The sequence below is a fragment of the Psittacula echo genome, assembly GCF_963264785.1.
Source record: "Psittacula echo genome assembly, chromosome: 9".
Taxonomy (NCBI): Eukaryota; Metazoa; Chordata; class Aves; order Psittaciformes; family Psittacidae; genus Psittacula; species Psittacula echo.
The window spans coordinates 1,474,140-1,499,732 of record NC_137745.1 but is presented as its reverse complement, the minus strand read 5'-3'; the positions used below and the strand labels follow the sequence as shown (position 1 = coordinate 1,499,732).

The 25,593-nt window shown below is 41.9% G+C and overlaps 1 protein-coding gene across 2 annotated transcripts in view; it reads right to left on the bottom strand.

Moving 5' to 3' along the window:
• PTPRG (protein tyrosine phosphatase receptor type G) overlaps positions 1–25,593 on the bottom strand; it is a gene marked incomplete at its 3' end in the record, with an annotated part of 403,062 nt that overhangs the window by 112,074 nt on the left and 265,395 nt on the right. The window lies entirely within an intron of this gene.

Below are 25,593 nucleotides of genomic sequence, written 5' to 3'. Positions count from 1 at the left end.
GTGAAGCTGGATCCCTCTCAGTTGTAATGGAGTTGGGCCTTGGCATCTCTTCACTATTCATATCTTTACATTTATTTAATCTACTGTCACTTGGACAAGGGAGAGAGAAAAAACCTTTGTGAGAGGATCTAGAAGAAATCTCTGATTTTCGACAATGTAATTGCCTACATCGCCAGACCAACACTTGGTATCTTGCACTATTTCTTCTATCACCAAGCAATCATCTGTAACCTCTGCAACAGTGAAATCTAGCACTAGAGAGAGGAGGGGAAGGCAGGAGGAAGGCTTAAACCTATTGAAGTCCACAGCTTACAAATTAAACCCATCACTTCAGCACTTGTGACACAGCCAAGGAATTTACAACCAATAATGCAATTTTTTTAACCTTTTGCTTCTTTAGAGCTATTGAAGGGATAACTCCCAATTCCTGTGACCATGTTCCATTTTTAATACACTTCCCAATTTACTTTTAGGAAATAAATACTGGTTTGTTCCTCATTCATGGCGCACATCTTTCTTACATTATTGACACTGGTCAGCATCAGAAGCCTGAGCAGTGTTGATCATTTTTGGACAGACTGCTCTCATTGGGCGAACACATCAAAAGCAACAGAGCTCCTCTGGACTTTGCTGCCTGCCCAGGATCTCAATGCCATGAGGAAAACCAGAGTTGGATTCCTTTATGGGCACATATTAAAGGAGTGCAGACAAAGAAAATATCCCTGACAGAGGATCTTGTGCCCCACAGGGAACACCACTTTGGCACGAAGTGCAGGACCAGCTTCGAGGGCACTTGTACGAAGGGGACATCACTGACAACAGCACATCCAAAAATGCTTTACTGTAAAAAACAGCCAAACCGTTAATGGCGTGAGGAGAACACTGGAATCCACTGCCCAAGTTTCACAAGCACAAGCACGTTTCTTCTCAACCTTCCTCCCCATGACCAATTAGGAATCTTAGAAACCTCATTATGTTCTTCGCCAACTGCACTGAAAAAACCCACAACAAACCACCTTTCTTTTCTCTATTTGGCCTTTGAAGTACTCTGCTGTGCTCAGGACACATTTTTGTGCTCTTGTCTAGAGACAAAACGGTTGGGTTCAGTTTGGTGTTTTAAAGGGAAGCTGAAGATCCCTTTCTCATCACAGTACTCCAGAACTTCCAACAATCAGGTAGGGAAAGATACGCAATAAAATGATGGAAGTAGCAATAGCAGCTTTGAAATATACACAGCTTAGATGTTACTGACAATAATATTATGGGCCCTGAAGGCTGTAAACTCTTTGAAGCATGAACTTTTATATGGCCAAAGGGGAGGCTCTGTGCGTTTTGGATGCTGTATAAATAATAATCACAGTACACTGGACCCAATGACCCACTTTGTAGGTTCTGTCTGGCTTCTGGCAAATGAACAGTACACACTAAAAATGCAGAGCTGTTGCAAGACATGTTCCTACATCTTTTCCATTTATTCAGGTTTCTCCAAGCCGTGGCTACCACTTAAAAACCAAAGAATCATTAAAAAACCCCCAACAATTTAATACAAGACTATAAAACCCCCTTGCATCGGGCTTGAAAAATGCTTTATTTTTTGTTGCTTAAGCATAAGTAGCAAAGAGTTTGCTTTGTTTCTATTTCTGGTGACAGTTGTAATCGGTTTGAACAAAGCAAATAGATGGAAAGAATCCTAAAGGTTAAAACTCTCCCTTTTGGGATTTTCTGTCAAAGTAGATCAATTCTTAATCTCAGTCTTGTCAGTGTCCCTTTAATCTGGTGAGGTGCTATGTGCCTCAATAGATCCTGCTACGCAACCACTTTGGTGGTATATTCTGCAATGTGCTGCGCTCTTCAACAGCCTGAAACCAACAGTCGTGTTATTTCTCTGAGACCTGGAAAGTAAATGCTCCATGGACCCGTAATCATGTTTTCTCTGAGGGAATGGGGAGTTCCTCTCCTTTAAAATGGAGAGGAACATTTTAAAGGAATCTCATGTTCCCTTAAAAATCACATGCAAACTAGTACCACTTGTGGAGATGTCAATTCAGACCTGTATGGGATATTGTCTTCTTTTCCTTCGCGATGCTTCTCCCGTTTCCTCCAGCTACTCACACACTGCTCTCCCGCACTCCTCTGCAACGGTTTCAGGATCTTGGCAAGGCCATTAGAAATTCCCTGAAACTTTTCTCATTCAATGGAATGGTTCAAGCTTCAGAGCAAACCTTTTCTTACAGCTTTTCTGCTTCAAGCTCTTAAAAACCCCAAACCACCTTGAATTTTCTTCCTTCCCCCCCCCCGCTCTGTATCATTTTTCTGCCTGGGTTCATAGAGAAACAGAGGTTTCTGAAAACCAAAATGCCAAGTCCTATCCCTACTGCTGTATGCCTCTGGTTTAACTGGCCTGGAGCTGGTTGAGATCAGAGATTCACCCATACAAGAATCCTGCCTCAGCTGATACTTAAAGGAAAAGAAGGGGGGAAAAATAGGCTGAAGGAAAAAGGGACAAAAATATCTACAATAAGAAGTGTCCTTCTGACCTCCTTTATGATTCCATGTCACGAAGCTTGAGCTTGTAACCTTCTACAAACTGTTTTCATCTTCTTCTGTTATATAACATATATTAGAGCCAAGTATTTTTTATTATCTTATGAATATATCCCTTAGGAAAATAGCAATGAATTCTTCAGGTTGACTTTACATGGCCACATTTCTCATGACGCCTTGGCTGCAGGGTTAGAGAAGGACCACACATCTGTAACTGGGTCTCAGCGCTTGGGCTTCACCCAACACACGCCTAACAAAGCTGTGGAAAGCTTTTCTTTTCCTGTGAGATGGAAGCAATGAGTTTCCCTCTCCTTCAAGAAGCCAACACAGAAGAAACATCACGAACGAGAACTTCCCAAGCACAGGAATTCCATGCACAAACACAAACCTGCTATGCTGCAGGTCATGAGCGTGCTGCACAGCGAATATTAAGAGACAGATGGAAAACCATCCTGAAATTGCCCTAAAATACCCATAGTACCACTATGACAAATGTTTCCTGAACAACACGCTTTTGCTAAAGACTAACACTCTATAGGCTTGCAGTAAACAGGATAAATAATGCTTGCGTGCATCATTTATAATTGAAAAATGCCTGTAATCCTCTTCAGCAGGAATAAATAGGTAACTATCACATCAAGCACAAGGGAAAAATAAACAGAGATACCATTAAGCAGTTACCTGTGCTAACAGAGCACTCAGCATAGGGTAAATATGGGAGGAACATGTCATGAGGAAGCAAAATCTCTTTGTTTAGCATACCCTTTGGGTGACTTCAGTAGCCGGTGCACCTGCTATTCCAAGTAGAATGAATGGCTTGATGTTAATGCAATGAACAAAACAAGGGTTTAAATGTAGGAAAAGGTAATGCACAAGTGACTCCATCCTGCACTCATAAACTAGAGGTGTTCTTCAGGTGAAGTCATGGTGGAAATCATTACCCCAGACAGCTTGCATTTACTTACAGCTGCCACATCTAATGTGAGAGGATTCATTCCTCAGTGAACAAGGCTGATCAGTCATGAACTCTATTGACAACAGCGTTAACACCTTTCAGCAGCACAACCTGTTCTCACCTTGCTTTAAAATGCTATTCCTACAGCTTACCCTTAGTGTTGATAGGGTAGGTGGCAGGCCAGGCACCGTATCAGGATAATGTTATTAATACTCCAAAGAGGAAAGTTCCAGCGAAGGAGCAGAGCAGAAGTATGAGAAGAGGACAGACAGCAGCACAGCTGACCATGGGCACCAAGGTGCTACTCTATAGAAAGTCCCTATGTTACAGCAGTACTAAGTTTAGCATACCCTGATGAGTTAAAAACCAGTTCTCATTATCAATTATTCATTGTATCAAGCAGCTGAAGCTCTCTGTTAAGCTGGTTATTTTACAGGCCAAACTCAGAACCTCCTCAAGCCTCTGATTTTACAAAATCAGCAGATTGCAAAGTGTTAAAATTTATAGCACATGCTATAGAATTTAAACCATATGGTACAGTCATAGGAGTGATCCATGACCCGTCCTTCTGCTGGAAACAGCTCTATAAAGCAGAAAAAACCCCAGAAGTCTCAGGCAAAAATTTTGAGCTTTCAATGCTTATTTTAGGAACAGAAACAAATAAAAACAGGGGAAGCCCCAAATACACACTGAGGCAGTTGGAGAAGCCACACAGCAACAGCAGATCTCACCTCCAGGACCCCTGCCCAAAGGGTCAGACTCCCCCCCCATTTCCCATGGCTCTGGGCAGCCTCTCCCACCAGCCAACACGAGAAGGGCTGGAGAACGCATCACAGAACTCTCTAACAATGACTGGTACTAGTGACCTTGTGAAAAGCCAGTGAATGTTAATAGCTTGAACAGCTCAGGAGTGAAGAATACACTTCTCTTTTTAAACCACGAAATGGATCTGTTGCATTGAGGGAAAGCATGTGTGGAAAAAAGAACAGAAGAAACCTCAGCTATTTGGGGTGATACGAAATACAGATTTCTCTTTCACTTCCAGCTTAAAAAAAAAATATGGCATTTAGACTTATTAAACTGTCATAAATTTGCAGTAACGGCTTTCAAGCTCATTAAATGGGCTCGCAGACAGTACTGCAAAGCATCTCAAAACAAAGCAGAATGCCATAGTCGGTGATATCGAAAGGCAAAATGACACACATTTTGTGCAAGTCAGAGGAAAATGAATGGCAACTATTTTGTGATACAGTACCTGAGCCTTTCCTCTCCGAACAGTGATATGATTTACTCTTCTCTCCCACTGCAACATCTGGCCCTTGACTTGGAAACTAAATCTTCAACCTATCAAGCCTTACCCATCTGCTAAGTAAAATGGCCAAGACAATCTGCATGCCTTGAATTTGATATAGCCAGCTGCTCCCAGAGCGCTGTGGCATTAACATCCAGAGACCATCCTCTTGTGCTGTAAAGGATGGTGTCTGCCAAGGATGAATGACTACATACTTAACTGTGGCAGCTGAAGCCAGTGACAACGGCTGACACAGAGAGATGCCAACGTGTCAAATTCTACCTTCAATTACAGTGGTGAAAGTCAAAGGTAATATTCCCCTGACCACGCACCTTCAGCTCCCATTCAGGCTGCGGTTAAGATCTACAGCTCACCAGCCAAGTACTCAAATCTCCAAACGCTCTGTACAAACAGCTAAGAAGAAAAAGAAAACTGTTATAAATTAACTAGGTTGCAGAGATTAAATTGCCCTGTAGGGTTTCAGGACAACCAACACAGTTAAACAATTTCTTCTCTTATCAGTGTTGGGCAGGTGCCAGTCCTCAATCCTTATGGGAAGGACTTGATTTTCACTGTTTTTAGAGCAGGAATGAGAAGAATCCCATTAACGTGAACATTATGCCACACAATATGTATTTTAACATTACAGCAACAGATTTTACAGAATCCAAGATAATCACAGCCCAAAAAAAACATACTTCTCTCAGCAAAGGGAAAGTACTTGGCATATTTCTTGTGAAACTCTGCAAATTCACGTATTTGGGGCCAAATTATTTTAGAGCTATCAAAAAGCTTAGGTAGGTCCTACTCCTAACCCTGGCGAAAAATGATGCTTTAAGCCTGCATCGGTCTGCAGCATTGAGAAAGGATACACATCCTGGCTTTGTGGTATGCACCCTCCAGCTCTACACAAAGTCCATTGTCTCAGCTCTCTCTCCTCTCCCTTTTGAAGTCCACACTGCAAAAGCTGGTTGTGGCTAAATATTTCTTAAATGTTTCTGGACAAAAGGAAGTGAAAGATTTCAGCCAGATCTGGAAAGTGGATGAACAGATATGAAAAGTTTACATATGCTTTGCTTTGAAATACAGTAAAATCTATTTATTTGTACCTTTTCAGGAGAACACTGGCTAATACCACAGCACACAGAGCTATCTGTGAAGGCAAAAAAAATGCCTACAGAGCTCCTAACACAGTGATAAGCTAGGTTTGGTGCTCTTAAGTTTTTCACCTTTACAAGCACTAAATGATCCACGAATGATATATGCTGCTCCTCCACAGATGGTATTTTCTTCCATCTCCCTCATATATGCTATAATCGCACATCTCTCTTACGAGTTGATGCAAAAGGACAAATCTGGCCAAGAGCCTGCCGCCTGACAGGGGTAAGCTGGGAGACAGAAAGCATTTGCTGTGTAATGAACGGACTGCCCAAAGTAAGTATCCTGCAGAATATGTTTATAAGGGAAAACAAGAAATGGAAGCAGCCCCCTTAATACTTCAAGTTGCTGCTTATGTGTAAGATCAAAGAGAATAACAGGTACTTGGGCAAGATGTGACTCTGAATCTTATGCTGGCACACGTGCTATTTCACACGGATACAGCCATGACCTTTGATTATTCTAACAATGTGCATTAGAGCTGAGCTCGCCTTTGCCTACGGCAACTGGTTTCAGGTTCAGTGATTTGAAGGCAAATTCTGTTGAGTTAAATCCTGGTTTTGGCCTTCAAGTGTTAATAATCCAGCTATGAATAAAAATACCCTGAAGTCACAGAGGTGCATTACACTGGCGGCGGGGGTGTTCCTACATGTCTCATTCACTATGTTGTTTGAAGAGAGGGGAAAAAAGAAGATAATGAGTCTTCCCATTATTATTTTAAATAGAGTAATGGGTGCGCATTGATCCTTCTAGCTAATTCCACTTTGAATAATACATCATTCTGACTGAAAGCTTGCAGTGATGTATTAACTTCATACTTCATCACAACTTTGGAGGGTATCTACAGTGAGATATTAACCAGCGGTGCCAAAGAGGAAGCTGCCCTTTTTCCTTTTCTTCTTTTTCAAGTCCAAATGGTTTTAAAAGCTATTGAGCTGACTTTGGGGTCAGGTGTCCTGGCTGTCCCTCAACTCTGGTGTAGTGCAATGCAGCTGCTTGCAATCACAGCTCTTCTAAGCCTTAACTCACCCTCTCTGTCGCTTTGTGCCTGCTGCTTCTAGACTCAGACAACCTGGGACAAGGACGAGACAAGATTGGTTATAGATCAGAAACTGCCACACTCACTACGTCCAGTAGGGATGCTTGAAAATGCAAGCATAGTCACTCTTACACCAAAGGTTGGCTGAAATACCAGTGCCATAAAAAGAGCAAAGGGACAGCATGGGCTACCTCAGAATGTGTAACAGAATTTGCGCTAGAGAGACTGCCTCAAAGAAACCACAAGCATGAAACTCAGGTAAAGTACTGCTCAGTAACTCAGCTCAGGGTATGCTCTGTTTGTGCACACCGAGCTTATTTGTTAGCAGATAGAAACATTGATCCTGTATTGTAGATATGCTGGCAGCTGACAAATCAGCTCCTCAGCCTGAGGAAGACTTTGCAGCCACCCCCTCTGCAGCATTACCTCCATTCACTTTAAGATTTGCAACCTCCATGACAGTAAGAATCAGCCAGCAATGTATTTTCCTTCCTTCTTGTAAGCCACTTATTTGCCCAGACTTTGACTCACTCCATTGATAAGGTAGGCATTAATTTCCCCAAAGCATCCTTGCGCTTCAAAAGCATGATGGAGCCAATTCACTGCAAGTGAACAGCACATTCAATTAACAAATTATTGAAAGATCTTAATCGCATATATCTGAGGCAAAATGAAAGATAGCTGCAGCCCAAAAGCACAGTCTCATTGGTAGCAAGAGAATATCTAAGATACAAAGCCCTGTAAAAGACAAGAGAATGCGACTGCAACACAGGGGAGAGACAGCTTCAGGGGGCAGATTCTCAAAGCTGGGAAAGCTTGATTGATAGACTTTACCATCTGCAGCTGCGCAAGAAAAGGCTGGAGTAGCTGCAAGTTTATTTAAAGCAATTTTGGTGCACTGAGCCTACTTGTTCTCCTTTGAGGAAATAATATGATTTCTTCATAGAGCATGTAGTCTACTTATTTAAACAGCAGTGTGCAAGATCTCTCAATCCTACCAGCAGTTCAGCTGGAAAAATGACACACCAGGGGGTAACATTTTATCAGGATGGAGGCTATTTTATAAAAACTGCCATCAGTTATAAACTGTTCTCACCATTTCAGTTTAAGGGGGGAAAAAAAAATCCCAGAAAAAAGGAATTGGGTTTCTTTTGGTGTTTCTACAATCTGCTCCATTTACGGGAGTTTTTAGGTAAAAATAACCATTTTGACCTCCGTAGGGAGGAAAATGAAACGGTGCAATGAAAACAACTATAGCGAGCACTGCAGCCAGATCATCCTCCAGCACCCACTCTTTGACATACAGCTTTGCACGTCTCGAGAGGCTAAACTCAAAACTGTGAAACCAGGGGTGGCAGTTAGCTTTCCTTTTCTCCTGCTCCTGGCTTGAATTTGGTACAGACGTGTGCAACCGAAGAAACAGTATTGTCAGCTTTCTTTTTGCCTTTTTTTTTAATAAAACAATTAATTTTGGTGGTGAAACAAAAAAATATGCTGGGCAAAGTGCAAAGGGGGGAAGGGAACGGCTCAGATGGGCATCTGGAACCCCAGTGTTTTGCAGGGGGTTGTGATTGAATTGCCCCAGCTAAGCTCACCTAGGATGCAGCGGAGATTTCCAGCCTTTTCCCTCTCTTCCAGCCAACACAAAGGATTTTGGTGAGACAGGTCCCAACAATCACCCCTTTAAAACTAAGAAAAAGAGTCCTTCAGCTTTCCAATATCTTTCTTTCATTCTACATGAAAAGCCCCTGTTTTTTTCTCTCCCAGCCCTGCCCTCAGCTCACTTCCCAACAGCAGCGGCTCCCTCCAGCCCGCCGGTACCGGATGACTCAAGCGGCATCTATGAGTCACAGACACAAAGGAAGCAGAAATGTCAATTAAGTTACGCAGCCACTTCTCCAATGACAACCACACCTCAGTTCACAATTAAATTACAAATCCAGTGAAAACAAATTGGTTGAGGGCAGATTTTGTTTTAATCTCCTGCTTTGAAACATCAAGATCCAACACAGTTTTCTTGCCATTTCCTCTACCTCATTTTTAAGGTGTGAACTGACCTACTGAAACTGCTGCCGGAATTATTGCTACAGCAAATTCCCCATGTCTAATGGAGCAGCCATGGGAAGGGAGGACTCTCAGGTGTCTTTGCAGTACAAGAACCCAGTGGTGTATCATTAATAGCTTTCTGGCACAAGAGGACAAGTCTGTCAACTCTGATACATTTTTGTATTTCTCTTTCAAGCACGTTCTTCCATTTTTACTTCTCATCTCTGTATTTTCAGTGTCATTTAAGTTCTTGCAGATGTCTGCAGCTTTGCAAAATGCTATGAACTTGCACAGTTCAGTGCTCGCGGTACCTAAGGCAGAAAGCACCAGCTAATCCTCAGTTTCCTCACTTCTGCCTCTGCTCTCATTTCTGAGCTGCCTCCCTCTTCCACCACCCACCCACCACATCCTCCTCATTCTCTCTTCCCACCCAGGGAGCTGTTTCTGTCTCCTACAACGGTACAGCATCCTGTCTTCTCAAAACGTGCCATGTACACCATTGTGCACCTTTGCAGGGCGCTGCCACCTCCTCCCCTCTCTACCCACTGCCTCCTGCCTCACCAAGGAAGTCCCTGTGCCCTTCCAGCCTGAACCGGACATCCTTCATGGAGACAGGAAAAAGAAGTAGCCTTGGCTACAGAGGGTGGCAAGTAGGCTCATCCAGGGGAAACTTGGATGCCAGCACATTGGCTACCATGGATGCCATAGCTACTGGGCATTTTAGTGTGAGGTGTCCCTGCCCATGGCAGGGGGGTTGGAACTGGATGATCTTAAGGTCCTTTCCAACCCTAACTATTCTGTGATTCTATGTGCAGGTGCTCTAAGAGCTGCATCCTTGAGCCAGGGAGGGTACCAGCAGCAGGGCAGTCACAGCAGTAAAGAAGCAGCTGAGATGAGGCAGTCCTCATCTCCATCTCCTTCAAGCCACGGAATTGAGAGCGGCAGGATGTGGCCTGCAACTTTCTTCTCAGCTGCTTCTAACCTACTCAAGTTCCTGCAGCCACAAAAGCACAGCTCAAACCCACCCTATTTCACCTGGTGTAACACTACATACATGAGTGAGGCTCATATGTCAAGCTGTTTATTTTTCACGTGGTAAGAATGACCCAACAACTCAGTTCCTCACAAAAACATTTCAACAAGTATCATGGCTTGTGTTTAGAGGAAATGGGGAAATTATTGTGCAGGAAAAAAAGCTCTTAGAACACAAGTGCATTAAAAGCCTGGGAAACATTCAGTTTGTGGCAGCAGTTTCTTCCTCTTGAAATACAAAGAAATACAAAAAACTAACATGACATGTACGCTTGTTTCAAGATGTTCTACATTTCAGCAGTGGCAAAGTGAATGCTATTCAATCACTGCGTGTAGTTGATAGTCTTAAAGCCACAGAACTACTCAGGATGCTCTAGCCTTCATGCCTCTGCTCCACAGGCTTCTTAGAGCTTTTTGGTGCTCCTGTGGAGCATGACCCATCTATGGAGGGGGTTTTCAAGCTCTGTCTCTGTCAGGAAGCCCTCCTCCTACATGGGATATAACTTCAAAACTGAGAGAATCTAAAAATCTCAGTGAAGGTACAAGAGAAGAAATAAAATGCAACTGAACACGATTTTAAACAGAACTTAAAACATCGTTAGAACAAAAAGTGCTCTTTGAACAAGTCTAGTCTGACCCAGAGCAGTGAAGATGCTTCCTGCCGGTGGGTATACACAGGAATGCTCTCAGGAAGAGTCTCCCACCTCCTCTCCTCTCTCACACATTCTCAATGTGCTTGCTAGAGAACCTGCCTATTAATTTGAGGTGTTTGCTTCCTTCTTTTTCACTTCTTTTCACACGCCAGTGCTTTAAATCCTGGGTGTCCACAGATCATGTAGCTAGCTGGTTGTGATCCAATGCTGTAGCCGGTCAGCTGGACCACCAAGGTTCCTAGCACATCCTTTGCCAATACCCCAGTTTTGGTACCCACCTGTAGAAGAGTTTTTTATCTCTCTTAGAAAAGTTTCTTATCTCAAAACCTGACAGGCTGCAATAGTCCTTTGATGTCACCACCCTCATACAACCACCTGTGACTGACACTACAACCTGCATTAGGTTTTCCCACGCCAAAAGCTTGAGCTGGTACAGAGCAAGCTAAAAAGCCAATGCTCTGTAAGGGCAGTCCTCAGAGGGCTGGCACAGAGGGACATATTCACTGCCAGGTTGCACAGGCAATCCTCCCCAAAATGCCTGAGGCCCAGCACCGTTTGAGCTCCAATCCAGCTCTAACATGCACACGAGGAGCACTGCACAGGCTGCAGTGAGCACGAGATGTTTTCCAGAGCTCAAAAGCTTGATGACATAGTGTCCCATGTTCTCTGCAGACTGGCCATTGACCCCATCACAGCGGTAGGACACACCAGCATTTGTAGCTCTGATTTAAGAATCAGATATGCTGATAGCATATCTTAAATCTGATATCTGATAGCTCAGATTTAAGAAGGGCAGCAGACATTTTAATATATGGCATAAGAAAGACATAAAAACCCCTTCTATTTTTAAGAGGTAAGACACTAATATGCCTCAGACGAAATGCCAGCAGTAATGAAGGAAGAAGGAGGGTACTTCCTAAAAGGCGGGTAGGTATAGGTTGGGCACTTGCAACATAAATGCAGCATTAAAAAATATTGCTTCTGACACAAGAACAGCTGACAGAGATAATCTCCATAGCTCAGCATGAATTTATATAGCCTTTCAGCAGCTCTATTAGGTGTGGCAGCAGCCAGCTGTACTGCATGCACACACCAAGGTTCTCTAAACCCAAGCGCCCATATGGCCCTACAGCACACCGAGGTGGTGCCACCAGCCCAGGCATCACCCCCCTCTCCCACCACCATCTGTCCAGAGAGTGGTATCAGTATCCACCCGAGGAGCAGTGCAGAGCTGATCTAGGTAATGAGAGAATTCTGAGTCAAAAATGATGGGTGTTCCCATCCACAACACAAGGACCACCAAGCAGTTCTACACAGAAGGGTTTAAAACCCAGCTTTACTTCTCGGCCTTTAATTCCCTGCCCAACCTATAAGAGACTTGTCTCTTCTCCCCACCATAAGGTGGGGTGGGCTGTGTGTGATTAGAGAAAGTAAGCTTATTAGCTGAAAGATGATGAATCTCTGTAGATAGCTGGAATAGCAGAAGGCAACAGTTTGCTTAGCCATATCACTGGTAATGAGTTGGCAAGAGGAGAGCATTCCAAAACATTAACCTAAAGCTTAATTTGACTGGTATGCACTTGGGGAGAGTGCTTAACAAAACTGGTTCACCCAAGATGAGGAACTATCTGTCTGCTTATGTCTTCCACAAAATGCAGCAGGATAGAAAAGCTTGTGTTTTTAGCAGTTGAGAATACAAAATGCAGGGAAAAAAACCCTTGAGAAGGAAAAAAACCCTTTGAGAAGTGACTGATGTAGTCTAATCATGTTTCACACAAGAGCATTTCAAATTATGTTGGATGTTTTTATAGGATCTAGATATGATAAATAAGGTTTGCCAGGTGGGAAGGTAGGCAGGGGGGAGGAAGGAGTAAGAAAATAGTTTTATGTTGACTGCTTCTAATACACAGGCATGTGCATAATGCCATACAAACCACAGATAAATTAATAGTAAGAAATAATCACTAGCTTAACAGTTTGGGTTATGAAGCTTTGCTTTCTAATCAATGCTCACCCATATAGCTGTCTTAAATATTGACCTGGTAGAATGATCCTGAGAGAAAGTTAATATCAAAAGGGGTGATTTAATTCAATCATCCTGATTCCTGCATAGCATGATCCTATTTCTTCAACACCCCAGAAAGCAGGAACTTAAGTGAAGCTTACAGATCAGCTAATATATTTACAGCCTTAAAATGCGACACACTAAAAAATACACTGAGATCTGAAGTTAATCTCTTTTAGCAATACTCTTGCAGTGAGTAAAGATGAATTTTATGCTGAAAAAGAAATCCATTTTATCACGAGCAAGACTGAGCTTTCTAATAACCAAGCTACTTTCTAATGTGGTACATCATTTTCCTTTAGTCATAAAGAAGAGTTTGCCAAATCTCCAGTTAGGCTTCATTTGATACAGTACAGATGTTGCAAACCCAATACCTCCTTTCAGAAAGTCTATTTACTCTTGATAATCACTACATTAGGATGCATTTTTGATGCATGGAAATGGCACGGTTACAATCAGCACCTAAATACTTTTCTGATGGGATCAGCCAGGCAGCCTTTCCTTGGCTTTTCCATGCTCCCAGAGCTGGGAAACACCACAAGCTCATAGGAAAAATCCTGCTTCATCTTGCAAGCCTCTGAAAACTCACTGTTCAGAGGTGCTGTGAACAGATTTAAGCAATCTCTGTCTAACAGATATTTCAATTTTCTGCACAGAATAAGATGGTGATTGGCATTCTTAGCTCTTGTCTATCTCTAGCAAAGCTTAATGTGCATAAAAGCACATCCCAGATTCTCTGCTGGTTTTGTTCTGGGAACCCTGCTTCAAGCACATGTGAACATAAAACAAAGGGAGGTTTAATATCACTCAAACTGGGACCATTTAGCTCACTTCAGACCCATCACCTCAGCTGGATTAGTGAGCTTCTCAGTTAATCTCAGATGTAGAACATACATCTGAAAGCTACTAAAGTCATGCTGTAAAAGGGTTCCCAAGTTTACACACCTGTATCCCCACCTTAATAACTTTAAGATTCCTGATTTAGATTCACAGGAGGTAAAACATCAGATACAGGGATTGCTCTGGGCAAGCCGCCATCTCGGCTGCAGAATAATTTGGGGGGTGATATGCCATCAGCATTATCAGTTAAGCCATCAGCCATACATACAAATATCTACCTCTGCACAAATACACAAAGAAAGGGTCCAGACTAGACTCTGATCTACTTCCATTGCTTTTCTTTGACCTCTGGAAAGAAAATCACCAGTTCGGAAAACCCTGGATAATATCTCTCCCATTGTCCTGCAGCACAGAATCTACAGATGAGAAAAACCAAGAACAACTCGACCTGTAACACTGGATTTACAGTGATTTAGGGCAGATGATAATTAAATTACTGAGGATATCTTCCTGCATGCTTGCTCTGCATCATGTGTAATGTTTAGGAATTAGACAAGAAACCACACGCATATCATTGATAATTACTGGGGCGGTGCTTCCATGGACACACCAACCTGACACGAACCCATGCTGTCCCCAGTAGGGTCAGGCAGCACCCTCTGCTCCCAAACACTCCTCTTCCCTCCCTTGCATGCTTCCCTGCTTTCCCATCACATGTGGTCTGGGAAAAACATACTGGTATTTCAGCTGGACCTGTTGTGTGACTTGGCCAGGGGTGGATGAGGTGGGCAGTGCAGGCAAAGGCAGAACTCGGATGACTCTGTACCCACCTCACTGACTGTGCAAAAGTGACACGTTCCATTTATTTGTACAACGTGAGCCCTAAGTGATCCTTACGTCTCACAGCAACCTATTAACGAAAAGAGACTTTGTGAATGGGGTATGTGGGTAAACACTTCAAACAAATACATCAATTATGCATAGTCGGCATACTTTTCCTACCTTAGGGATCGAGCTGAAACGAGACTAAAGAATTATGTTTTATTTGTATTAAATATGTATTAGCTGCTGTCCGAGAAGGTTTTCTAGAACATTTGGTATGCTACCCAGGAAATTCTGTCTGAAGCTTGAATTGTTTATTATTGCCAATACTAGGAGAAACTTGGCACTGTTATATCTTGGAACCACAGTAATAATTCTTCAGGCAGAACAGCTTAAATTTAATAAGAATAACTTTTTTATCTGAGCCAGAAGATCTAAAGGCAAAGGTAGCCCCAATTTTACCCATCTATTTTATACATTTAGACTTTACAACCAATCTCTCTTTTATGGCACAAAGGGAAACTAGGCAATCATTTATGAATAGATCCTCTGCTCATCCTCACTTAAAATGTGCCATAACACTCACTGGTAACCGGAGACATATGAAGTCTCTACCATTTCATGGAAGATACAGAGGATGAAAACAAGTGTAATTTTTCTAAGGTGTGCACAAATCCTATGCAAAATCCTGCAGAACTGGGCAATGTGCGAACTAGAGAGCTGGAGTTTCCTAAGATTTAGATTTCTCCCTATGTGTACAATGAAAGTAAACCACATGTAATATACTTGATAAGTCCCTCCGGGTTTGATGGCTACAGAGGATGGCTTTTGCGGAAAGAGAAATTGAATTAGATTTAAAGAAAGGTAGGCAGACAGGCATTAAAAAGTCATCTTCCTGGAATCCAGGCTGGATGTTCAACAACAGGGAGAAAACAGGGACTTATCAAAGGCAGCTGCTGCATGGGGAGAAAGGAAAGGAGATGAACGTACAGCTTTACTTCTCCTTTTTAAATAAGACCACATCTAGCAAAACTCTCTGAAGACTTGAGTGGCAAAAAATAGATGCTTTACTTCCAGCTTTCCTCACTCTCTTTTTCCTAACAATAAAGGTCAAGTCAGCATGCACCAGATTTGGAACATGAAAGAACGAAGGGGATGAACCAATCGTTACTGTCACAGAGAGGAGAAAAGGTACTTGCAGCAAAGAAAACAAGCCACATTCCATGGCTTCTCAATGCTCAAAGACACAACGACAGACTCTACTAGGGGCTGTTGTCCCTTCTCTGAAGCAGACAACTGGCAAGTGACAGGAGCCCACGTGAGGGCCGGGGGTCCCTCCACTTTGACCCAGCTCTTATGGCATCCAGCTCTTGGTCTGCTTTGTGGTGTTTGATAGAGTGACAAAGTGATGTAACAACAAAGCACAGCAGAGAGGATGCAGAAAGCATTACTGTAGTTAGGGAACTAATTTGGTTTTTAGTCTAATGGTTATAATTGGCAGACTTCCTGAGTATCAATCTTCCTAAACCACAGAGAGGGTGAGATTACACACTGACAACTGTAAGTTTTACATACAAGACATTTAAAGTGTCATTTTCAGGAGTTTGGCGATGAAAACTCCACAAGATATTTTTCTAACAATTTAAAGATTTTTCTGTATGCAACAGTGGTTTTGGTGGGTGTTGTTTGGTTTGGGGTTTTTTTTCCTGTTTATTTTGTTAAAGACAGGATATTTTTAAATCACAGAGAAGTAAATTACTGTGTTTAAGATGCTGACACCCGGCACTATAAATATTCCTAAACTGATTCCACTTTTGAACATAAAGGGTGAAAAGAAGGAGAGGGAGGCAAAAGAATACACGAATGCTGATCGAGTTCTAAGGGCAAGTTATTCAAATAAAACCACTAAAGTATAAGGGGACAATTATGGGAATTAAGGCTAACAAATTGGTATGTAATTTAATGAAGTAAGTTAATAATGGCATCCCACTTGGGATTAATTGTAATACATTAATCAATTGAGAAGCATTGGGAAAGCAAAAAAAGCTGTAAGTCAGTTTACAGTTTACAATGCTGTAAACTGAAAGACAGTGATCCTGACATTCAAATGAACATTAAACTAGAAGAGCACAGAGTTAGGGTGCAACATGCACAGCCAGCTCTCATTAATGGTTACGACAGATAGCTCAAGACATTGAGGAGAGACCCCATAAAATATACAAAGAGTGCTTTCTACATTTGTAGCGTTGCCAAACTTCGGAGTCCAAGTTCTCTCAACAGCAAGAAAGTTTACAGTTCCTTCCTAGCATCAATAATTGTGAGGTTTCCATTAAATAAACCAAAGCAAGGAGTGTCACTCATCAAAGCAAAAATCACTCGATAACCATTGTTAGCCACCCTCCTTTGCGACTGCATCCAGCAAGAGAAGTGACAGCACAAGTCATGAGTTATGATCTCAGACTTCACAGTTAAGAAAGCATTTACAGTGTGTTTTTACCTTCAATTAGAGATTTTTCAGGCACTTTGGAAGTTCATTTCTCTAGACAGATCTGAGGTTAAAACCAAAATAAAAGCCAAAGACTCTGGTATTTCGCTCTGCACTGTAAAAGGAACTGCAGGACACCACTTTCTGTACAGCCCACATCCTTTAAAACTCAACCTAACAAAAAGGCTTTAATTGAAAGTATTGCATTTTGGAAGTCATCTTACAAAATCAGGCTTCCTGCTCCTCTGTGCTATTGGAAAATGTCATGAGCAAGTTCACAGAGCTGAAGAGAAGAAGGGAAAAGGAAGACGATTGCTTGGGCACTGAAGAAGATAAGTGCACATAAGGTAGATTATCTTTCTACACTGCACAGTCAGCCTGTGGATAGAAAAGTTTCAACACAGCAGGTTGCAGCCATCATGATCTAGAGACTGTAAATGCCTCTTGGCAGAACATAGGCAAGCAGAAGCAAGAACGATGTGTTTGCTTCCAAGAACAATCTGTTTCAGCCGCCCTGTCAGTCTGCCTGCCTCCGAATCCAGCCCCCCTTTCGCTCACACATTTGTACCTCATTCCTCCAAGCACACTTGCTCAGGATGTTCAGGCTGCTGTGTGAACACCTCTGCTCTTAGCAGTCCTAGAGTTAGCCATGTGGGCTCCTTTTCACGGATGAGCCATGACAGATGTGCAGCCATAAATGAGAAAGCCCAAACCCTGCACATCAAGAGAAACTTTGCTCATGACTGTATGGGATTTGAAATGAGGGATTACCACGAGCCCAGGCTCTGCACACTGACCCAGCAGCAAAGCTGTCTATCAGCGCTGTTGTCCATGGACAGAAATGTGGAGTACGGAAGATTATCAGGTAAAAAAAAACCCCTCACAAGAGAAGGGGCCAGCATTTCTTCAGTGCAGTCCAGCTCACTAACAAAGCTCGTAAGTGATCATCACATGAGTGATGTACATCACTGGGCTTACAGACCCAACCCCTTCCACCTCCTTGTGCCCCCAAAGCACTTGTTCAGTGATGTCCCAGCTCTCACCCCACCACTCTCCCTCTTCCTCGCCCGCTGCAAGCAATGATGTTCAACAAAGGGACGCAGCTCTGCCCACCTCACCGCAGCATCTCCCCTCACAGCTAAGAACCTTTTGAAGTTTCACTATCAAACTCTAGATTTCACCAGGAATTGTTTCTTTGGTACTCTCAAGAGTCGGCCTACTCAGTTTTGTACTAAAGGATGAAGAACCCTATTACAAGGAACCTTTATTTTTAAAATATCTCGGTTGCAAACAGCAGTTTCATTATTAAACACCTGAAACATGGCCAATCTGGGCAAAAGGTATGGATCAGAATAAAGTCTCAATAAGCACCAAAATTGAAACTGGAGATATATATATAGAGAGAGATACAGATATATATATTTTCTTTTACTCACAGAGCTATTCCCCATCTGTTCTCCCCTTTCTTTCTACTTTTACATAAAATATTCAAAAATATTCATATTTCCCAAAGAAACTTCCAACAGAATTTGAAATACAAATCTGCATTTTTGGCTTAGTTTAGAAAATTATTTTTGTTTTCTTTAATGGAAAGGTAGAATATATTTTTTAGAAATAGACACGTCCCATGAATTTCTGTCTTTTACTCAAACTCAACGTCCAGGCAAAAGGGTTTCAGTGCAAGTTATTTGGTCAGCATGAATACTTACTGTGAGGCACCCAATCTTGCATGTTCTGGCTAAAGCAACCATCGCTGAAGGCTGCTTAGTGCCATTCACGTACTGAACTCTAATCTAACAGACTTTAAGAAGCTCTCATAATTATATATTTAAAACCTCCATGATGCAAAATCACTTTTGTCTTTTTATAATTTTATCCCCATTTATTTACTGGAAAACTGGGAGAATCATTTTCTGCTCCAGAGATGCTTTGTATTATTACACGTCATTACACGTGTTGTACAAGGTGTTTCTCAGAAAGCTGTACTCTCAGTGCTGTACCGACCGTATCTACCTACACCAACTTACTCATCTTTGTATGTCAGGGTACTTTGTATCCCTATAGTATTTTCCAGCTACCTAAGGGCCCTAGTACTGCTTTTATTAGTAACAACTAATGGTTTTAAACAGCTGCTACAATTGCAGAATGCGGGGAAAGTGGGCTCAATGAATAAGAACACATTCCAAATTGTTTTGCTTGTATTCTGCTACATGGGGACATGTACACATACAAATACTTTGACAAATATAAATTATACTTTCCAAAGGCACTGAATAAGCTTTAGCCTGCACACATTTTCATGTTACGAAGATAATAAAAAACCCCTATATTAATTCCTAGATAATACCGCTAATCAATAATAATAGTTTTATTATTCATAAGCTACTATTAATAAAACACCATGGGTTCTAATGTAACCATTAAAAGAATTAATACTGTAATTTAATTTTAAGGTCTTTACATGTATCTGAACTCTATTAAAATAAATGAAAAACCTCTCCATGACTCCGGATGATGCCCTGCATGTTAATGATGCTACACGTTATTTGAACTACTGCAAATCACCTTTAAGATACTGTCTAAACACTGAAGTGCTGATTATGCTTCATGTAGATGGACATGATGTTTCAGGAAAAGTGCACATCTCCCTCTCCTTTCTCATTTTCAAATCAAAAAGCATTATATTAACGGAGAGGTGGAATTAGGGAATTGCCAGGAATTGAGGTAAGGCCGTGGGAAGTGGGTCTCCTACCAGATACTGTTTTCCAACAGCTACTGTATTTAAAGCACATATTCACTGGTTATGATGGCAAACACACGAAACAGTTAACGAAAGGGAAGAAGAGGGAAGAAAAAGGCTTCTAGGGAAGTGAAAAGCTGAATTTTGTTATTTGAGAAATATACATGAAAAGAAGCATATTTGTACCAAATATTCAATGACTTTGATGGTGTTCCACCAATTTATTCTGTTTAGCTCATTTAGGTCACTGTGAAAATTGAATTATTGATCACCTTCATGAAGCATACCAATCTTACAGAAAAGCAAGGCCACAATTATTGTTCGAATGAAGAACAAGTCTCTGCATATACAAGTTAGTAGTAAATACAAAGACATTTACACACATATAACACATGCATAGATCTAAAAGTTAAAAGTATTTTTTTCAACACCCTTAAAAAAAATTAGTATCGGAAAATTACATTAAGAATGGCATCCCAGTGAAAGACCTGTAAGCCCCTTGCTTTTTATGCCATGTACCTTTGAAATTACTGTTAGTTGCATATTTGCTGCCAAGTGCCTAATTACTTGTGAAAATCTAGCCCTGCACTCCTGAAGCTCTTGAGTGATGGAGATACCAATGGAGATCACTCATCATTATGAAGATAATTTTAATGATGAAAGCATTGCTTAAAGTTATTTTAAAATTCATTTTTACTTTAACTTCTTTAGAGATGATTTGTTTGAGTACCTGTGATGCAGTAACTAATCACTGATGGTTTTCTTTGCAAATAATAAAATAGATTTATATGCCCTCCCTGTAGGAACAAGAATTCCATCACCTCCTCCTGAATTTTTGAGCTATCGAATATTTGATGAGTGCTTAGGGAATCAGTATTGTGTCTTTGCACAGCAGTAATCAAGCAATGAAGTATTCTCTGCCGTAATGAATCTACTGCAGGCCCAAAAGATGAATATTTCAAATGCAAAAGCAATATGTTTGTTTTGAACACATTTAAGTTTGGCTTTAATAAAGCAAGTAGTCAATGTGTGCAATGAATTATATTGTTAGATGGTTAAAACAGAGCCGTGCAATATGGCTGAATGCATTTAATCCAAGTAAGTACTCATTTTGAATGTGACTGGCAAATATGTATTACATGTATGTATACGAACGGATGACTCAGGAACCAGTGTGAGATCTGTGCCTTTCCTTCCACTCCTGGTTTACTCCAAAACTGGCTCAGCCTTACAAGGCCTGGAGCCAGAAAATCATTAAGTACAAGCTGAATGTTATGAGGACTGAAATTAAGCATGTGTACCCACTATTCGAGTTAGGATCACTTAAATTGAGAGTGAAGTGCCACATTGGACTGGGACCTCCCACATGCTTCAGCAGTTTGCTGGGTCTCAATGAGCAGCCACAGGCAACTTTTAAAGGTCCACAACACAGTGAAGCCTTGCAGACAAGTCCCATCACCACGGCGTCATTGCTTTTGCAAATCCAGAAGCCTTTACTGCAGACCAAGAGGATACTGTTGGATATATGAAGTTAAACACCTTCCACTAGCACTAGTTATACCTTGAGAAACACCAAGTAACCCCATAAGTGACAGGAGTGGTCATACTGTTTTCTCCTGAGAAACTTGTCAGGAGGCAAAGAGAAATCACTGGCATATTCTCATTGGTCAACAAAAGATTTGTTTCTTTGCTAAAATAACAAATGAGTTTTCCTTGCCAACAAAGCAGCAAGATCTTTTTGATTCCCACTGCTGTTTAGTGCTCTGATCCCATCTCCCTCTTGAAACATACTTTTTCCCACAGATGTTCCCACTTTCAGAAACAAGACCTTTTTTCCCACTGATTCCCCCACCCCGCAATGGGCTCCAACAAGCATTATATGCACCACCAGCAGGGCAGAGCCCCCTTCTCCCCTTTACACCTCATTCCAGCTGAACAGCTTTTACAATAATTTGAGCTAAAAGATCAGAGGTTCCTGAGCCCCTTTGCTCCTGTATAACAGTCACTGAGGCTCAGTAAGGATGAGAGAGGTTCTCGAAGGAAACGCCATGGCATGGAGCAAGGTTTTGTTTGTTTGCTGTTTGGCTTTTGCACAGTCAGGCCCTTCATTCTGCCCCAAATACACAGCTACAGAACGAAAGCCTGCAGGAATTTTCAGCAGGGCTAACTCATCTGTCACTTTGTTATTTGCTGCATCTCCCTGTAGGTACAACAGTCCCCAGCACAATCCCAGAGTGGTTTGTGGTGGAAGGGACCTTAAAGCTCATCCAGCTCCAACCCCTGCCACAGGCAGGGACACCTTCCACTGGAGCAGCTTGCTCCAAGCCCCTGTGTCCAACCTGGCCTTGAACACTGCCAGGGATGGGGCAGCCACAGCTTCTCTGGGCACCCTGTGCCTCAGCACCTTCACAAGGAAGAGCTTCTGCCTAATATCTAATCTAAATCTCTCCTCTGTCATTTCAAAGCTATTCCCCCTTTTCCTATCACTATCTGCCCTTGGTAAAAGCCCCTCTCCAGATTTCTTGTCAGCCCCTCTATGTATTGTAAGACTAATGCTTGAAGCGATGCTAGGGTCAGAACGCAGACCAAGTAGTAAGGTGACCCTTTTCCTGAACATACCTATTCACTGTACGACTTGTTCTCCAATGCAAGAAATACCTTTCAAGGTCCAGTTAGAGATTTCAGGCCAGCTCATTTCATTTGCAAATTGGGAGTATCTGCTATAAAGTCCTCACAGTGCTATTTTATGTCAGATCCTCTGAGTGTCTATCCAAGATGAAATAGAGATGAACAATTACAGTAGTTTGCATACGCAAGAATTGTTTCCTGATTTTAACTACTAATTTTTGTCAGGTCAACTGACCTGCTGCATGCAAACAGAAACAGAATTTATCAACAGAGTTTACAATGAAGGCAATGAGAAAAGCAGGGATTTAATTAGCAATTACAAAAAGTACCAAGTGCTTCAATTATCTAGGTTTAGAACCGATGTACTTCACCTCGAAATCGCCCCTGAAACGGTGAATTCAATAAGGCAAATTCTTATAGAGTCCAAGTTAAATTATTTAAAAAGGAAGAAAGAGGGTTCTTAATTATTTAATGTTTCACCAGTAATTATACAGTTCAGTATAATGTTCACTCACTGGAGAACCTGATTTTCAAAGGAACATTTGTGAACATCAGTCAAACAAAAAACAGCTGCCAGACTATAAACTCAGTCAGTGCAGTACACATTCATTCCAACACAGCATTAATGCATTAGCAAAAATCCAAGTCTTGACTTAATGGCAAACCTATCCAACAATTTCTGTGTTAAAATATTTACATAGAACAGCATGCACAATCCAGTTTTCTAATGCATTTGTAAAAAACAGTATGGCCTCTACTGGTAATTTTATTTAAAGCCGTGTTCCAGATAAATGAGTTAAGAGATGGAACTACAGCTTTGGAAAACAGCAAACTATAAAATCAATACTCAAATAGTCAAAACTGACAATCAACATGCAGCCATGGACATCTTAGGGACTTTTCCTTCCAAACTTACTAAGGATCAGTTGTAAAAGACAGCTTTTAAATTAACTGCATGAACTACTAGCCACGGTGAGCTGATCCACATGGTGCCCTGGGGAGCAACACTAAAGGAACATCAAGTATTTCTGAGCGAATCTGTAAAGGCTTGCCCAAGTTGTGGTTCACAAGCTCCAGCACATGATACGCAGCTGAGGGAACTAAAACATCACCTTGGTCAAGCAGTGTGGATGTGCAAAGGATTATCACCATCCATTGACAACCCTATGTACAAAGCTCAATGGGATAAACTCTGGAAAACCCTCATGATGGCCAGAATAGCAGTCGCCACACTGAAGTCCTCCGAATCTACTTACACAGGCCAGATTTCAGCGTATGATGTTTCAGATCGAGACTTTGGGCTCTACAAATCTTCCTCGGCACCTTTCCGTCTTGGAGCAGAGCTACCCAGAAGGAAGACCTGATGCACTCACCAGTTTAAGAACACAGCACTCATTTATCATTTCAACCCAAAGACACCGAAGAAATAAACTCATTTCCTTCCAGACGCAAACCAGGTTGTCCCTGGGTCACTGTGCCATAGAATTACCTTACCCCCATCCTCTGAAAGAGATCAGAGACTGTTTATCAGTAAGGGCTTCAGAATTCATGGCTCTTGGAGCAGAGGAGCCCAGCTGCACCATCATCCAGGCTTTACAGCCTAATGTCCTGCGGCCTGCGGGGCTAGAAATGATGAAAAGTATACATTTCTGCTTCCCTAAGGGGACTGCAACACTCAATTGTGGTCTTAAAGAGCCTGCGGTCTCTTAAAATCAAAGATGGCATTTTTAACAGCATTACAGACTATTTTAGGTTATTTTTAGTGAGTTTAATGGCTCCCTTGGAATCGCGGCACTTGCAGTAAGTGCAGCACCTGGCTTTGCAGGTGGGCAATACAAACCACATTCCTACTACAACTTTAAAGTCCTCTAAAAACAGGGTTTATGGAATAAACGTCACATACAGACCAGGAAATGGTACAACACGGGGCAGTGCTTCATGTGGCTTATGTGAGGCACATCAGGGTGATCTAGCAATTAAATTCCAGCAGACGATGCTACAACATGCATTGTACACCATGGCATAGCACATGCTCCTTCTGACACAGCACTCACATGTAACGTGTAGCTCTTCACTGTGGCATAAATCAAGTAGCAGTGCCCTTGGTTGGTCTGCTTCTAAACTTCTGCCTTGGAAGGCCACATTCAATTTGCCCAATGCTCCTCACAGCACATGAAGATTAAGAAGTCTGGGGAATCATCTTGCTCTGCCACTGTAAATTATCACGGCTCCACCAACTTTACCCTAACATGAAACACCACAGAAGTGCTCAGAATTCAACAGTGATGAATTTAACATGCCTACTTCCACTAGCCTGATGTCAGCAGAGATACAGCAATTTATGCAACACAAGGATCTGTCCTTTTCTCCTTATCAAAGCATTTGATCAAAATCAGTGACATGGAAAAAGACAACCTTACTTAATTTGAGCAGGAGAGTCAGGCTTGTCACTCCAACATCATAAGAAAAAGGGATGTATTTACATACGGGTACTTGTATATTCCTTTTTATCTGGCTTCACAAAGATAACAGGAAGATCACTATCATTCACAGTAAAAACCGGTGTGAAACCTCACAGAGGACCAGCATTTTCCCTTGCTCTCCCCTCCTTTCTTTCCTCTCCTTTGAAAAAGCAGCACCTTGAGATATTCCAAATCATTAGCCCTTTCCCTGCCTGTGACAGCTTGGTGGTATGGAGCTGCTCCAACTCCCTCCACTCAATTCACCCTCAAGTCAGGAAGGAAGAACTCAGTTTCTGATGCAACATGATGAAAGCCCCCACTGCTGAACACCACTGCCACGTGGCTCGACCTGCCAGCCCTCTCAAGCACCAGTCTCTAACCCACACTAGTGGTCTCGAGCATGTCGAACCAGCAAATGAGCTACCCAAAGCAGTCACGCTCCTGAGGATGCATTTAAAAAAGCAGATGCATAAATTCACTCATTTGGAAACCTGGCCTGTTCAAGAACTTGTTACTATGACAATTCAGAAGATGCTGCTGCAGATAAGATTGATGAAACTTATTGATTTTCTCTCCAGCAATGTTTGAATTTCAAGTTTTTCTCCAAACAGAACCCCCGGTTCATGTTGGGTTGTTAGTATTCCAAGGACCACAGCAAAGTGCTTCAGCAGCGAAGGAAGTTCCATGATAAATGTGTTCTCCAATCTGCATCTGTAAAGCAGCTATAAAATCAGAACAATTCATGCAAAATTTTTCATTATGTTTTTAAATATACTTATTTACATTTTAAATCACACATAGACAATATAAAATATCTTTCACTTAGACAGGTG